At 41.6% G+C, this 16541-nt stretch overlaps 1 protein-coding gene across 5 annotated transcripts in view; it reads right to left on the bottom strand.

Moving 5' to 3' along the window:
* The window catches only part of MYPN (myopalladin), a 287643-nt gene that overhangs the window by 79660 nt on the left and 191442 nt on the right, over positions 1-16541 (bottom strand). The gene's annotated exons all lie outside the window — the stretch shown is intronic.

Here is a 16541-nt window from a genome sequence, read left to right as displayed (position 1 = left end):
GCTATTCTGTAAAGTATGTGCACAAAATCCAAAGCATGCAACTGCAAGGGGGTGGGAAGCTGCGAGGGGCGCTGATGTCACAAAAGTGGGTGAAGCAGGAGTGTATTGCATCAGTTGGGGGCATGTCACAAAGGGCACATTTGGTGTTTGTGATGCTCCTGTGACCACTCAAAATTGTCAGCTTTTCTGGAGTTGTTAGCTAGCACTGTCATCACTCAATGATATGCTGCCAATTTCTTTTCAGGGACTTCCCTTGTCTTTAATTTGTTACTCAGGTGCTTCCCCAAAACAAACAAGCAAAACCCCTCCCCCCCACACAAATACACACAACAAGGGGCTCCCAGAACAGTCCTCCCCAGCATCGGTGCCAGCTCTGTGACGAGCACCCCCAAAAGAAATTTTGAATGAGCACTTTCACTGTGTTCAAGGAGGAGTCATTTGTGTTGTGTTTAGCACCCCCAATCATTTTAAAAAGTTGGCGCCTATGCTCCCCAGTACTTCATGGCCACCATGGGAAGAGTTCAAACATTTGCTAAGATACATAGAATAGGATCACTAAAGAAGAAAATAAAGAGAATTCAGAAAAGTCAAACAGATTTTTCCAAGTTTCTGTAGTACAATCCAAGTAACCTTATTAAATAAAAGGAAAGCCAAGCCAGACACCAACAAAATCTGTGATCATTGCCAACCTCAGTATACCATGTGAACATCTGAAGATAAAGCTGCTATGAAGTAATGAAAAATACAAAGCACTTACCTGTTCCTGCATACAGCTGCAGAGTGTGTGCAATTAATTTCTTGGGTTGGTTATTTTTTTGTAAATATTTAAAGCAAACATGAGGAGATATTTCAGTGATGTAGGAAAACTCTGTACTGGTTTCAGATATTCCACTTTCCCACATCTTCAACTATTAAAATGGCTTGGTGGACTCTGCTACTTCATAATAAAAGCCTTGAGAGCACATAAAAGTCTCACACTAAAACTACTATTATTCAAGAGGAAAGGGAAAACATTTGTCACTAGAGACTGAAAAAGAAATCATTCTTACATAAGAAATATTTTTAAAATACAAGCATATATCAATTGTCAACATGCTGACTTCATGAGTTTCAGTCCACCCAGGGAAACATTTTTTTTTTTCAAAAATACAACGGCATGTGTGAACTTTCCTACTATACTATTTTGGAACAGAAATTTGCACATAACATATGCTATGTGAACTTCTCTGAAATAATCTCAGAGGTAGTTTTTTTCTCTCTGGGAAATGTGTCAGGAAATGGAGTCAGCTGGTGGCCAGGCAATTTTAAAAATGCTCATTGTCAGTCAGTAAAAAGGTAACTCAGTACTCTAACTTCTCAGAGATTTCAACTGAACTGAGCTAGCCTGTTTCCTTCCTGGAGAGGATTCTACATGTTGGTGGTGTCAAGTGTATATAAAACTATGATATGAGGGCCACTAGTTATTTTCCTGTGACAGAAATCTGAATGAAATCAGATGCTCAAAAGTTATTTGTGGGTGGGAGGAAGAAGATGGATAAGGATATATGATGATCTTGTATGACCAGTTTTCCTATAGGAAAGTAGATTAATAAGAGACACCCTTTATATTCCAGAGCAGGAGTATCCAACCTCAGTCCTCGAAGGCAGGAATCCAGTCAGGTTTTCAGGATTTCTCCAATGAATATGCATGAGATCTACAGTATTTGCATGCACTGCCTCCATTGTATGCTTTAATTTCTCTTTTTAAAATTTTTTAACATTTATAGTTTTTGTAAAATGTCACTTAACTTTTATGTGACTGAAAAAGGACTCCCCAACGTTGGCCACCATTTTGTGGTGCCTAATCCCGCTGCTTCAGGGGATGATGACCTTCAAACATGTGTTCCAGGGTTTAATACTGACCTCCTTTGTGTTTGAAGGTTGTACTGAAAAAAGGCAGATTGGATGTTTGTGTGTATGAGACTGTAAGAATTGAAAAATATTTTAAACATGTTATATTTGGTTATGCTTTGGCAAAAACTGTAAGATTAAGGGAGGAGTGATACTAGTGGAGGAATGGCCTCATGGTTAATGTATCAGGTTGTGGACCTGGGGAACTGGGTTCACATTCCTGCTGCTGCCTCATGGTCAGCAATGGGTTGAGATTCTGGGGAACCAGGTTCAATTCTCACTGCAGCTCTGTGTGACTCTGAGCAAGTCACTTAACCCTCCATTGCCCAAGGTACAACCGTAGTACAATGTACTACTTAGATTGTGAGTCCACTAGAGATAGTCCTAGTACCTGTAAAATGAAACTATAAATTACTTAGGTCTAAGCAGTATATAAATACTTAAATGAATGAATGAAATATTTTTCTAGGATGAAGTTAATGTAGAAAACTTGATCTGGTTCAACATTGAATGCCTCAAAGAAAAGTGAGTTTCAGAGAGTTCCACTGAGTGAAGCTGTGTAAATCATGGAATATTTCCAGAAGTCTGAGTTTTATATTTGAAAGTGGTTTAAGTGCTGCTGCACCATAAAGCCATTGAAGGGCTATTTAAAAAAAGATACTGCTACGTGTTTTTGTAAGAAGAAGCTGTGTGTGAATCTACTAAATAATCATGAAAAGGATTGAGTAGGATTATGTGCAAATCTGCCAACTCCTCAGGTTTTTTTGTCCCTAAAACTGAGTCTAAGCTTTTGGATTTTGACTTATCAGTCTGTTTTAAAATACTCTAAAAGGGAAAGAGACTTTAATTTAAACTTTTGAGTTTAACACAGCTTTCTGAATGCTCCAACCTCTGAGGAAAGAGGAGAGATTTATAGGTATTTGTAGGTAACTAAGAAAAGCAGAACAAAATTTTTAAAGAGTTCTATGAATTTTAAGGAATTGTCTTTTGTCTTATCCAGAGCTTTTGTGACCTAAGCTTGGTTAGCTTGAAAAAGAAAAAGAGTAAAAACTAAAAATTTCCTTCAGTAAAAACAGCACCTCTTAAAGGAGGCCAGCTCAGAGTTTTGATTGCTGTGGGTGAGTGAACCTGTAAGAGGAATACTTTCTTTCTAGAAGAAGCATGCCCAACCGGAAGAAACTAGAATAGTGAGGGAAATAAAAGTAGAGAACAGAAAATGAATTATAGGGAGGGAATTACATATAATTGGTTTATTTCAAGTAACCAGGATGTCTCACAGTATAGGTATCCTAAGACTTCCGTAGGAACACAAAGATACACATTTACAGTCAAGCAGATATTTTCTGCTGTTTATTTCTTTAAAGTTAGCTACAGGTTCTCAGCTGGATTTTTCAGCATCTGGAAGAGAAGAAAGGCCCCAACATTAACCAAGAAATGAGAAGAAATGAAGTTTAAAGAAAGCTGGAAGCAGGTAAGTGCTGCCGCCATCTACACTGCACATACATTACATTTGAGGACTGTTCTGGAAAAACACTCTAGATTTTTTTCTGATCCATTAAAAAAAGTGGAAAATTAAGTAAAGCTGAAGTTTTATTTTAATTTATACTTACCTGAGAGGCATTGCCATTCATTAGAGGAACCAGTCACCTAGAGTAAAAGCAGCCAAAAGAAGGAGCATTGGTTCTTAAGGGTTAATAATATTGTAAGGAAAGCAGAGCATAGAAAGAAGTGTTGGTTCGAAATATATTCATACTTACCTTATGTGAGGTGAAAGAGTTCCTGAGTAAAAGTTCTTGAAGCTTACAGTAACTGTAAGAAAGAAGGAAATTCTATAAAAAAATCGCCAAAAATTTATTGTGGCAAATTTAGGTGCATCTCCGAACTGTGCACGCAATTTAATAGAATAATGAGCCAATTAGTGCCACTAATTGGCTTTTTAACAAGCAATTATTGGCACTAATTAGATTTAATTAGAACTTATCTGCATTAAGTTAAGCACGGGATCTGTGCCTAAAATTCACACACAGCCTGAAAATTAGGGTGTGGAAATGGGAGGGTCATGGGTGTTCTGAGGCAGATCAGGGGCGTGGTTTTGAGTTACACGCATAATTGCTCCACTCCTAAATTTAGGCATGGGCATTTGTACCATGTTTTCTTTGGTGCAAATGGCAGCACCTAAATTTACGTGTAACCTCTCCGTTTAAGTGTTAAATCTATAAGCTATGCCAAACTTTAGGTATGGCTTATACAATACCGCTCAAGTGCTTTTCTTGGCACTGATTTTTTAGGTGCCACTTATAGAATCTAGCCCATACTGTGAAAATTCAGCTGAATTTATTTAAAAGAGAATTGATGGTTAAAATAAGTGTATAAGATGTTCTACCTTGTATTTTGTAACTTTATTGTGTTTTGAACAGTTTCAAGAGTTCAAGCAGTTAATTTAAACTTAAATCTTCATAACATCTTATTTAAATAAATTTGTAGATGTATCCATTAATATCTGTTGGCTTTTATTACCATACCATCGTATCAAGATATCTATATTTAACAGAGTGTAACACCTTTTCTCTATCTGCACTAAATTCATTTGCAACAACTAAGTTCAAATATTCCTCTTTCTTTCTTTGGGAGAGGACAAATTTCTTAATTAATTAATTAACTAACTAGGATTTATTTACTGCTTTTTTTGAAGGAATTCACTCAAGGCAGTGTACAGCAAGAATGTCAAACATAAACAATAGACAATTTATCATATATATATATATATATATATATATATGTGTGTGTGTGTGTGTGTGTGTGTGTACATGAGTCCGAAGAGTATATATATATATATATATATATATATATATATATATATATACTAGTAAAAATGGCCCATTTCTGGCGCCGATGAAACGGGCGCTAGCGGGCATCGGACTCCCTTCCCCTCCCCTTACGGTACCTGTTCGGTTGGGGCAGGAAAGAAAGAGCCCCCTCTTTCCTGCCCGTAGCGGTGGTGGTAGCTTGCATCGTGTGGGAGTCTGGCTCTCGGCGTTTCAAAATGGCCGCTGAGAGTTGAAGTCTTGCGAGGCAGCTTGAAGTCTCGGCGGCCATTTTCAAACGCCGAGAGCCGGATTCCCACACGATGCAGCAAGGAAGCCACCGCTACGGGAGGAAAGAGGGGGCTCTTTCTTTCCTGGCCCGACCGAACAGGTACCTCTAGACCACCAGGGAGACACGCGTAAGGGGAGGGGAGGTGACGGGGGGGAGGGAGGTTGGTGAGGTTAAGCGTGTGCTACTGTGGGCGGGGCGGTAAGTTGTAAGGGGCGGGGCTATGTGGCGAAAGGGGCCGGGTTCATCTGCATGTCGTCGGCGGCTGGAATTTGTTGGAAGGGGAGGAGTAGGGAAATACGCGGAGCGTGTTTCCCTACTTCTCCCCATGCGTTAATTTGTTTTGGTGTTCCACCCTCGACGTCATCACGTGTGATGCGAGGGCGGGGCATGAAGATGTTGTGTGGCTTCACCACCATGAAACCACGAACCGGTGTGTGAGTGACTTCAGTGACGTCAGTGTCCTCAGAACGTTGAGGCTGCGTTTTATTATAGTATATATATATATATATATATATATATATATATATATATTTATATATATATATATATATATATATATATATACACACATGTACATACTTATTCTCTTCAGATACACACATGCTTGCACTCTCACTCTTCAGACTCATGTACACACACACATATGAATGTAATCACTCTTCAGTCAACACATATGCTCACGCATGCTCACTCTCATTCTTGAGATCCATACACACAAATACAAAGTTTCTCTTTTGTTCATACACATGCACATGCATACATGCTTCCACTTTTCAGACACACACACTCTTCTGATGCTGTATACTGTTCTTGTGCCCACTGCCTCTAACCAGCTCTGCCCACCATCACACAAAATTGTTTTACTTGCTGCCAACTATTTCTCAGCTTGCTACAGTAAACTCTTCACACTTTTATCCATTCCTCTTACATTTCTACTTCTCAATAAACCCCAATCCAGATACTCACGAGTCTCTCTAGCTTTCTCAAAGGCCTCCTGTCCCTCTTCCCCTAGCACTTGTACTGTGCTGCACAAGGAGATTTAATAACAGGAGACAGCATGATGTCAAAAGATTGAAGCCCCCCCCCCCCCCCCCCCCCGTGGAACTGTCATATTGATGGATGCAAAACGAAGTATCCGCTGCTGCATCCTTGTTGGTAACAGAAACATGCCGGCTTGTGCAGCATGAGGTGGATCCTCCAATTCCAGGGCACCTTACCTGAGGTAGATTTTGGCCCTGTGACAGTTTATTATTTCAGATCTGGTAAATTGTAGGGCAAGGTCAACTTATGGGTATGGGAATCCCTTACATAATAATAGCATCACGAACAGTATCCTGAAGCATGGTTCTAGAAGCTCCTAATATTAACCAGTTATTTATTGATAAGAAACTTGATTTGTATTTGGAGCCCCATAATTCTAGAAAAGTGGAAGATTGAATGGAAGGTGGTGACTACTCCTGAACAAAGGTGATACTATTTGATTGCAGAGCAGTGGCATTCCGAGGGGTGCTGACCCCCCCCGTGCAGCGCGACCCCCCCCTGGGTGCACGCTGCTGGGGGGGGGTGCCGTGCGCCGGTCAGCGTCGTTGGTTTCCATGCTCCCTCTGTCCTGGAACAGGTTACTTCCTGTTCCGGGGCAGAGGGAGCATAGAAACCAACGACGCTGACCGGCACGCGGCACCCCCCCCCCCAGCAGCGTGCACCCGGGGCGGACCGCCCCCACCGCCCCCCCCCCCCCCCAGGGACTTGCATACTGCTGTCAGGGAGCTGGGTATGACATTTGAGGCTGGCAAAAAAGGTTTTTATTTTAATTTTTTTAGTGTGGGAGGGGGTTGGTGACCACTGGGGGAGTATGGGGAGGTCATTCCCCATTTCCTCTGGTGGTCATCTGGTGAGTTGGGGCACCTTTTTGAGGCTTGGTCTTGAAAATAAAAGGACCAAGTAAACCCAGCGAAATACTGCTTAACGCCGCTTTTTTTCCCATTATCCGCGAAAGCCGGCCATCTGGTAGCCACGCCCATGACCGCCCATGTCCCGCATTCGCTACGCCGCTGACACGCCCCCTTGAACTTTCGCCGGCTCGGTGACAGGAAAGCGGCGATGCTGTCAAAAAAGCAGCTTTCGATTATACGGATTTCGCCGCTTTTGAGAGATCGCTGGCCATCTCCCGATTTATGTCGGAAGATGCCCGGCGATCACTTTCGAAAATAAGCCTGATGATGATTTATCTGTGGAAGAATGGATAGGAAGGGCAAAAACTATTCTGAAGATACTAAAAGTCCACAAAGAAGATAAAGCAGAGGTGGTAAAGGAGCATCTGAAAGGGAAAGCATGGGAGACAGTGAAATATTCCCACTTGAAAAGAGGCTGTGCTGTTGGAGAACCTTTTTGAGTTTCTTACACAAGTCTATGGAGATAAAGCCCCCCTGGGGTTGAGAAGGCATCCTGGACATTTTGTGTGTATGAGACTGTAAGAATTGAAAATATTTTGAAATTGTTATATTTGGTTAAGCTGTGAGAGAAACTAGTGAGGAGTGATACTAGTTTTGCATAAGAAATATTTTTCCAAGCTGAAGTTAATGTAGAAACTGCAATTTGAGCCAGGACTTGCAAATGTTTTGAGAGAAAGGAAAACTTGATCTGGTTTGACGTTGAATGCCTCAAATAAAAGTGAATTTCAGAGTTCCACTGAGTGAAGCTGTGTAAATCTTGGAACTTTTCCTGAAGTCTAAATCTTTTATTTGAAAGTGATTTAAGTGTTGCTGCACTGTAAAGGCATTGAAGGGCTTTTTATAAAAATATTGCTAAGCATTTTTGTAAAAAGAAGCTGTGTGTGAATCCTAGTAATTAATCCTGAAAAGGATTGAGGAGTATTGTATGCAAATCTGCCAACTCCTCGGGTTTTTTTGTCTCTCAAACTGGGTCTAAGCTTTTGGATTTTGACTTCTCAGTCAGTTTATAATACTCTAGGGACTTTAATTTGAATTTTGAGTTAAATACAGCTTTCTGAGGACCCGATGATCAAGAGCAAATGCAGGCACTAGGCCACTAGCGCCTGCATTTAACCAACATGGATGATCAGAGGGGGTCTGTCGTGAGGGTGCAGGGAATACCTTGGAGCTCCCTTATATGGTAGGGAAGTCCCGCCTAGCGCATCCAGGATACACTGGGCAGGGCACTGCCATTTTAGAGGTGGTGCTGGAAGGAAGAAGGAGTGCTTCTCCCTCCTTTGCTACTACAAGGTATGGGGGCTGAGGGGGCCGCTAGACCAGGGTGGGTAGGAAGTGGGGGTATGCAGCCTACTGGACTACCAACGAGTTACTTTTTGTGTCGGGGAGATAGGGAGCCTAGAGGTCCACCATACCTCCAGCCCCCCCTGTGCCCTCGTGTCAGGGGGGAATGTTGGTGGGCTGGAGGTTCATTGGACCTCTAGCCCCCCATGTTGCTCTCCAGAGGGTGTGGGAGCTTGGGGGGCACTAGTCCACTGAGGCATTGACTTTGGGGGGCCCAGGAGGTCCCATGGACCTCCAGCTGAATGTTTGACCCGTCCAGGCTTTTGACAGCCTGGACCTGTCAAACCAGTGTGGAAGGTTTGTTCCTGAGCATATGCCCAGGCAAAATCCTCCTACACTTCCCCCCCCCCCCCCCCCGACCATCAGTGCTAATAGCATGACCAAATTTGCATGTTATTAGCATTGACTTTTGGGACGTTAATTCCCTGTGCTGATCCAGTACTATTTTTAGGGTGCTGTTTCAGAACAACACAGGGAACTGATCATTGGGGCCTGAGTGCTCCAACCTCTGAGGAAAGAGGGGAGATTTTATGGGCACTTGTAGATAACTAAGAAAAACAGAGCAAATTTTAAAAGAACTCAGTTTGCTGATTGCTGTGTGTGAGTGAACCTGTAAGAGGAATACTTTCTTTCTAAAAGAAGTGTGCCAAACTGGAAGAAAATAGAATAGTGAGGGAAATAAAAGTAAAGAAATGAAAAGGAATTCTAGGGAGGGAAGTAAGAATTATTGGTTTATTTCAAGTAAACAGGTTGTCTCACAGTGTGGGTATCCTGAGACTTCTATAGGAACACAAAGGAATGCACACATTTACACACAGACAGATAGTTTCTGTTGTTTATTTCTTTAAAGTTAGTTACAGGTTCTCAGCTGGATTTTTCGGCATCTGGAAGAGAAGAATGGCCCCAATCTTAACCGAGAAAGGAGAAGAAACAAAGCTTAAAGAGAGCTGGAAGCCGATAAGTGCTGTTGTCACCTACACTGCACATACATCACACTCAGCTAAACTTGTGATCTCATAATCTGTGTTTCCTAACTAACTGCTTAGTGGCTATTTCTAATTGATATCTGTACTCTATGTAACTGATTTTAAAACTGCTTATTGGCTATTTGTATTTGATAGTTGATAATCTAGGAACTGGATTTAACAAGTGCTTTAAAATCGGTAGTAGTTTCTCTTGTATGTTTTTTTCCCCTCTGCTTCCATTCTGTGTGAAACTCCTCCCCTCCCCCATCTGCTTTTGTTGTAAGGTAATTGCATAGCACAGGTGGAGCTTTTTCTCTCCACGTGGTTTTTGTCTCTACACAGAACAGAAGCTGGACGGATCTTCTCAGATAAGATAATTTTCTGATTCCCCTCACCTTACACTTGTGGCTCTGGGCATTTCAATGCTGTTCTAGAGATAGGTTACAGCAAACACATTCCATAGGTCTTATGCTTAAGCCCACCCACCCCAAGACTGACACTTCCTATATAGCTTTACCAAATATACTACAGATCATAAATTAACCCCACCCTAATTACAACCCCATCATAGTACACCTGTTCATACCCTTTTCAACAAATCAAGATGACTTTTATTCTCTGTAATAATTGTGGTGCTTTAGTTTCAAGACCAAGCTTCTGGAGACTTAAAGCTTGTCCTATCTGTCTTCAGCTTGCTAGTTTAAAACAGGAGCTCAGCAAAGTAAAGCAGGAATTGAATGCACTTAAAGCAACTTCTAGGACTGCACAAAATCATACTGCACAGAATCATACCAAATTCTCACCACTGCCTCAAAGGATAATACCACCTAAGAATAGATGGTTCACAGTAGGCTCAGGCAGGCTTCGTTATGTGACACAGAAGCATCCGCCCTCACAAGTTTTGCCCCTACAGAATTCCTTTGCTCCACTATAGCACTGTGATGCTCCTGAAAATAAAACTGAGGTGGAAGAGAAAGAAAAAGCAAAGAAAGTGGAACAAAAAGATATGAAGGTACCCAAAGAGAAAAGACACCCCCAAATCACTAAAACCAAAACACATACTTGGAAATGTAGATGGAAAGTGATGACCACAAATGCTCACAGTCTAAGCAATAAAGTTCATGACCTTCATGCCCTAATCTTGGAGGCAGACTTGGACATAGTTGCAATCACAGAGACATGGCTCAATGGTTCCCATGAATGGGATGCAAATATACCAGGCTATAATCTTTTTAGGAAGGATAGAGAGGGGCGTAAAGGTGGAGGAGTAGCTCTGTATGTGAGAAATGATATCACAGCGACTGAATTGACAGGGAACTGGGGAAAGGAAGAAGCGATATGGGTCACCTTAAAAAGAAAGGATAAAACCTCTGTCCATGTGGGTGTTGTCTACAGACCTCCGACACATTTGGAGGACCTAGATAAAGATCTGATCGCTGATATTCAAAAGTTGGGGAAGAAGAGAGAGGTGCTGTTGTTGGGAGATTTCAATCTGCCGGATGTAGATTGGACGGTTCCATCTGCGAAATCGGAAAGAAGTAGAGAGATCGTGGATGCTTTTCATAGTGCTTTGCTCAGACAAATGGTGTCAGAACCCATGAGGGAGGGAGCGACGCTAGATCTGGTACTCACAAATGGGGATAATGTGTCAAATGTCCGAGTGGGTGCCCATCTGGGCAGCAGTGACCATCAAACGGTTTGGTTTGATATGACGGCTGAAGAGGAGGGTGGCCACTCAAAACTCAAAGTCCTGGATTTCAAACATGCTGACTTTAGTAAAATGGGGGAATACCTGAGGAAGGAGCTGATGGGATGGGAGGAAATACAAGAAGTGGAAGGACAGTGGTCCAGACTGAAAGAAGCTATAAATAGGGCCACGAACCTTTATGTAAGGAAAGTAAATAAAAGCAAGAGAAAAAGGAAACCGATATGGTTCTCCAAGCAAGTGGCTGAGAAAATAAAGGCTAAAGAGTTGGCGTTCCAGAAATACAAAAAAACTCATGAAAAGGGACAAGAGGAGGAATACCGGATGAAACTGAAAGAAGCCAAGAGAGAGATACGTCTGGCGAAAGCGCAAACAGAAGAACAAATGGCTAGAAATGTAAGGAGGGGTGGCAAAATTTTCTTCAGGTATATTAGTGAAAGGAGAATGACTAAAAAGGGAATTGTGAGACTAAAAGATACTGCGAACCGCTATGTGGATAATGATGAAGAAAAAGCAAATTTGCTAAATAGATACTTCTGTTCTGTTTTCACAGAAGAAAATCCTGGAGAAGGACCGCGATGGACTGCAAAAAGTACAAATGAGATTGAAGTGGATAGAGCACCGTTCACGGAACAGAGTGTGTATGAACAACTTGAAAAGCTAAAGGTGGACAAAGCCATGGGGCCGGATGGGATCCACCCTAGGATATTGAGGGAGCTCAGAGAGGTTCTGGCGGGTCCTCTTAAAGATTTGTTTAATAAATCCTTGGAGACAGGAGAGGTTCCGAGGGATTGGAGATCGGCGGATGTGGTCCCACTTCACAAAAGTGGTGATAGGGAAGAAGCTGGAAACTACAGGCCGGTAAGCCTCACTTCAGTTATTGGAAAAGTAATGGAAGCGATGCTGAAGGAAAGGATAGTGAATTTCCTGGAAGCCAATAAGTTGCAAGATCCGAGACAGAATGGATTTACCAAAAGGAAATCGTGCCAAACAAACCTCATTGAGTTCTTTGATTGGGTGACAGGAGAATTGAATCAGGGACGAGCTATGGACGTAATCTACTTAGATTTCAGCAAAGCTTTTGACACGGTTCCCCACAGGAGGCTCTTAAATAAACTGGAGGGGCTGAAGATAGGACCCGAAGTGGTGAACTGGATTAGGAACTGGTTGACGGACAGACGCCAGAGGGTGGTGGTGAATGGAATTCGCTCGGAGGAGCGAAAGGTAAGTAGTGGAGTGCCTCAAGGATCGGTGCTGGGGCCGATTCTGTTCAATATATTTGTGAGTGACATTGCCGAAGGGTTAGAAGGTAAAGTTTGCCTATTTGCGGATGATACTAAGATCTGTAACAGAGTGGACACCCTGGAGGGAGTGGAAAACATGAAAAAGGATCTGAGGAAGCTAGAAGAATGGTCTAAGGTTTGGCAATTAAAATTCAATGCGAAGAAATGCAAAGTGATGCACTTAGGAAGTAGAAATCCACGGGAGACGTATGTGTTAGGCGGGGAGAGTCTGATAGGTACGGGCGGAGAGAGGGATCTTGGGGTGATAGTATCTGAGGATTTGAAGGCGACGAAACAGTGTGACAAGGCGGTGGCAGTAGCTAAAAGGTTGTTAGGCTGTATAGAGAGAGGTGTAACCAGCAGAAGAAAGGAAGTGTTGATGCCCCTGTACAAGTCGTTGGTGAGGCCCCACTTGGAGTATTGTGTTCAGTTTTGGAGGCCGTATCTTGTTAAGGATGTAAAAAGAATTGAAGCGGTGCAAAGAAAAGCTACGAGAATGGTATGGGATTTGCGTTACAAGACGTATGAGGAGAGACTTGCTGAACTAAACATGTATACTCTGGAGGAAAGGAGAAACAGGGGTGATATGATACAGACGTTCAAATATTTGAAAGGTATTAATCCGCAAACGAATCTTTTCCGGAGATGGGAAGGTGGTAGAACGAGAGGTCATGAAATGTGATTGAAGGGGGGCAGACTCAAGAAAAATGTCAGGAAGTATTTTTTCACGGAGAGAGTAGTGGATGCTTGGAATGCCCTCCCGTGGGAGGTGGTGGAAATGAAAACGGTAACGGAATTCAAACATGCGTGGGATAAGCATAAAGGAAGTCTGTGCCGAAAGAATGGATCCTCAGGAGCTTAGTCAAGATCGGGAGGCGGGGCTGGTGGTTGGGAGGCGGGAATAGGGCTGGGCAGACTTATACGGTCTGTGCCAGAGCCGGTGGTGGGAAGCGGGACTGGTGGTTGGGAGGCGGGGATAGTGCTGGACAGACTTGTACGGTCTGTGCCTGTGCCAGAGCCGGTGGTTGGGAGGTGGGGCTGGTGGTAGGGAGGCGGGGATAGTGCGGGGCAGACTTATATGGTCTGTACCCTGAAGAGCACAGGTACAAATCAAAGTAGGGTATACACAAAAAGCAGCAAATATGAGTTATCTTGTTGGGCAGACTGGATGGACCGTGCAGGTCTTTTTCTGCCGTCATCTACTATGTTACTATGTTACTATGTTTTGAGGACTGTTCTGGAAAAACACTCTAGATATTTTTCTGATCCATTAAAATAAAGGGGAAAATTTTAAGTAAATATAAGTAAAGTTTTCATTTATACTTACTTGAGAGGCATTGCCATTTACTAGAGAATCCAGCCACCTAGAGTAAAAGCAGCCAAAAGAAGGAGAATTGGTTCTTAAGGGTTAATGATATTGTAAGGAAAGCAGAGTATAGAAAGAAGTGTTGGTTTGAAATATATTCATGCTTACCTTATGTGAGGTGAAAGAGTTCCTGAGTAAAAGTTCTTGAAGCTTACAGTAACTGTAAGAAAGAAGGAACTACACATATACTCCCGAATTCTATAAAACTTGTGCATGCAATTTAAATATATAATGAGCCAATTTTTAACAAGCAATTATTGGCACTAATTAGAACTTATGCACATAAATTTGGGCATGGGATCTGCACCTAAATTTTACATGTGGCCCCAAAAAAAGGGGGCACAGAAATAGGAGGGTCATGTGCATTTTGGGAAGGATCAGGGGCATGGTTTTGAGTTACACATGTAATTATAGAATATAGGGGCTCACGTCTAAATTTAGGCACGAACATTTGCATCATGTTTTCATTGGTGCAAATGGCAGTGCATAAATTTATGCATGACCCCTGGGTGTAAGTGCCATTCAATAAACCTCACCTAACTTTAAGCACGGTTTATAGAATAATGCTTTTTTCAATGCTGATTCTTTTGGTGCCATATATAGAATCTAGCTCACATGGGGGAATATTATAAATGGCACTTTAAAAATTGGCACAGAGGAAAAGCATATAGCAGTATTCTACTTTAGGCACAGTTTATAGAATAGCACTTAAGCCCAGGGATCATGTCTACATTTAGGTGCAGCCATTTGCATCAACAAAAATGTGGTACAAATGCCCACACCTATATATAGGTGCAGAGCCCCCTTATTCTATAATTATATGAATAACTAAAAGCCATTTCCCTGATCTGCCTATGGCTCTCCCATTTCTGCTCCCCCTTTTTTGACTTGCGCACAAAGTTTAGGCATAGATCCCACACCCAAATTTATGTGTGTACATGTTAATTGAATCTAATTATTGCTTTGTAAAAAGCCAATTATTGGTACTAATTAGCTTGTTATTCAAGTAAAATGCGTGCGCAAATTGGGGGTGTGCCCAAATTTACATGTGCATATTTTTGTACTTTTTATAGAATGAGGAGGCAGCTGTGAAAATGTAGCTGATTTTATTTAACAGGGAACTGATGCTTAAATAAGTTTATAAGATGTTCTACCTTGTATATTGGAACTTTATTGCATTTTGAACAGTTTCAAAGAGTTCAAACAGTTAATTTAAACCTAAATATTCATAACATCTTATTTAAATTATTTTTTAGTTATATCTGTTGACTTTATTACCATACCATCTTATCCAGATATCTATGTTTAACAGAGTGTAACCAAGCAAAAGAGGGGAAAAACCCCTCCGAAGGGACATCACCTTGTAGTGGTGGAGGGGCTTGTGTGTTTCAATGACTTAGAGGGCTATGTTGAAGGGTTACCCATATCAGACAGGCCTCTGAGGAGAAATCAGACAAAGAGTGTCCCAAACTGGGAGAGTGGTAAGATGGTGACCTGATGTTCGTATGCCCAACGGCCCAGCTGCCCTCTGAAGTTTCGTCTTCCTTACGTAAATTTCCTCTCTGCAATTGCAGTTACCTTAACTGAGAGGAAGGGGACAACCAGCGGTCAGCCGCCGATGGCCAGCGTTTTATCCCCTGAGCAGCAAGTGCGGGACCGCTGCGCGACGAACTGCCCACAGATGAAAGGGTTGGCGAGTCCTTTGATTAGCGCTGGCGAAGGAGCGTCGACGCTCTTGGACCTGGAAAAAACAACTCCATCGCTCCCAAATTATTCAACCACCATGTCCAAAGGAGTGGAGGAGTGAGTTAGAGGTATATGCTGAAACGGAGGACGTTTATAGCAGAACCCGAATCAGCGGAACCACTCCTAAACACCTATGAGAAATCAACTTGGAGTTTTTGGCTCCCATGGAGGTTACATTGAATACCATCTGGAAGGCGCTTCGGGACCTAACGGTGGCAGTAAATAATTTTGTTTCAGATATAATTTTATTAGAGAGTTACATGGAAAATACAACTGAACCCTTTAAGAGTAAAAAATCGATATAACAAATGATTCTGTATGAGCAAGAAGTGGTTATGATTTTGAAAATGATAATAGACCAGAAATTTTGAATAATAAAATGAATATTATTATAGATGATTAATATCGAGATTATTGTTTTTCCCAGAGTTCCGGGTATGACTCCTAAAGTTTTCCTCAGAAATATTTCCTCAAATTATTACTTTAAAAGGAGTGAAGCCCGTGAAAACTGGGATTACTTTAATCAGTGGGATTTGAATTAGAGACTTAAGTATATGTATTGTTAAATAACTTCTGGTTTTTAAAAGAGAAAGAATGTAATCAGATGTATTATTTCTAACTAATATTGGACAATAAGTATGTTTTCAATGAAATGATTTGACTATACACCGTATAGCCTTGAAAAAGCCAACCAGATGATCAATGTGGAATAATGAATTAGACGAGTAATATCTGGGGATTATCAGGTTAATACCACGTTTTTTTTTCTGTTTATTGTTTAATTGATCTCCTTATCTTGTTTCACTCTCCCTATTTAGTGGTCTAAGGAAGAGAATAGAATTACCTGACTGAAATAATTCCTACATATTACTTTCTCTGTATTTCCAGCAAGTTGTTTTATCGCTTGTAAAAATTTAAATGGTTATAAATAAAAGTTTTTAAAAAAAAGAGGGGGAAAAAAACCTTCCACAGTAGTCAAGCAGACAGTCACAAAGTGGAAGGGAAGAAATGATGCCAAGAACTTATTAAGTCCGATTCTCCACAACATCAATTTTATTCTCCAACAAAGAATGCCAGTGTAGACTAGACCCAACATGGGCTGTGTTTCGGCAATCAGCTTTCCTCAGGGGTCCTGAGTGTAGGTACAAACAGTAACACGGAGAATATTTGACGTATAAAAATGCAGTCAACTCATGT

Source organism: Microcaecilia unicolor, chromosome 5 (assembly GCF_901765095.1).
Source record: "Microcaecilia unicolor chromosome 5, aMicUni1.1, whole genome shotgun sequence".
NCBI lineage: Eukaryota > Metazoa > Chordata > Amphibia > Gymnophiona > Siphonopidae > Microcaecilia > Microcaecilia unicolor.
The sequence above is the reverse complement of the archived record's forward strand: the minus strand, read 5'-3'. Positions and strand labels throughout refer to the sequence as shown.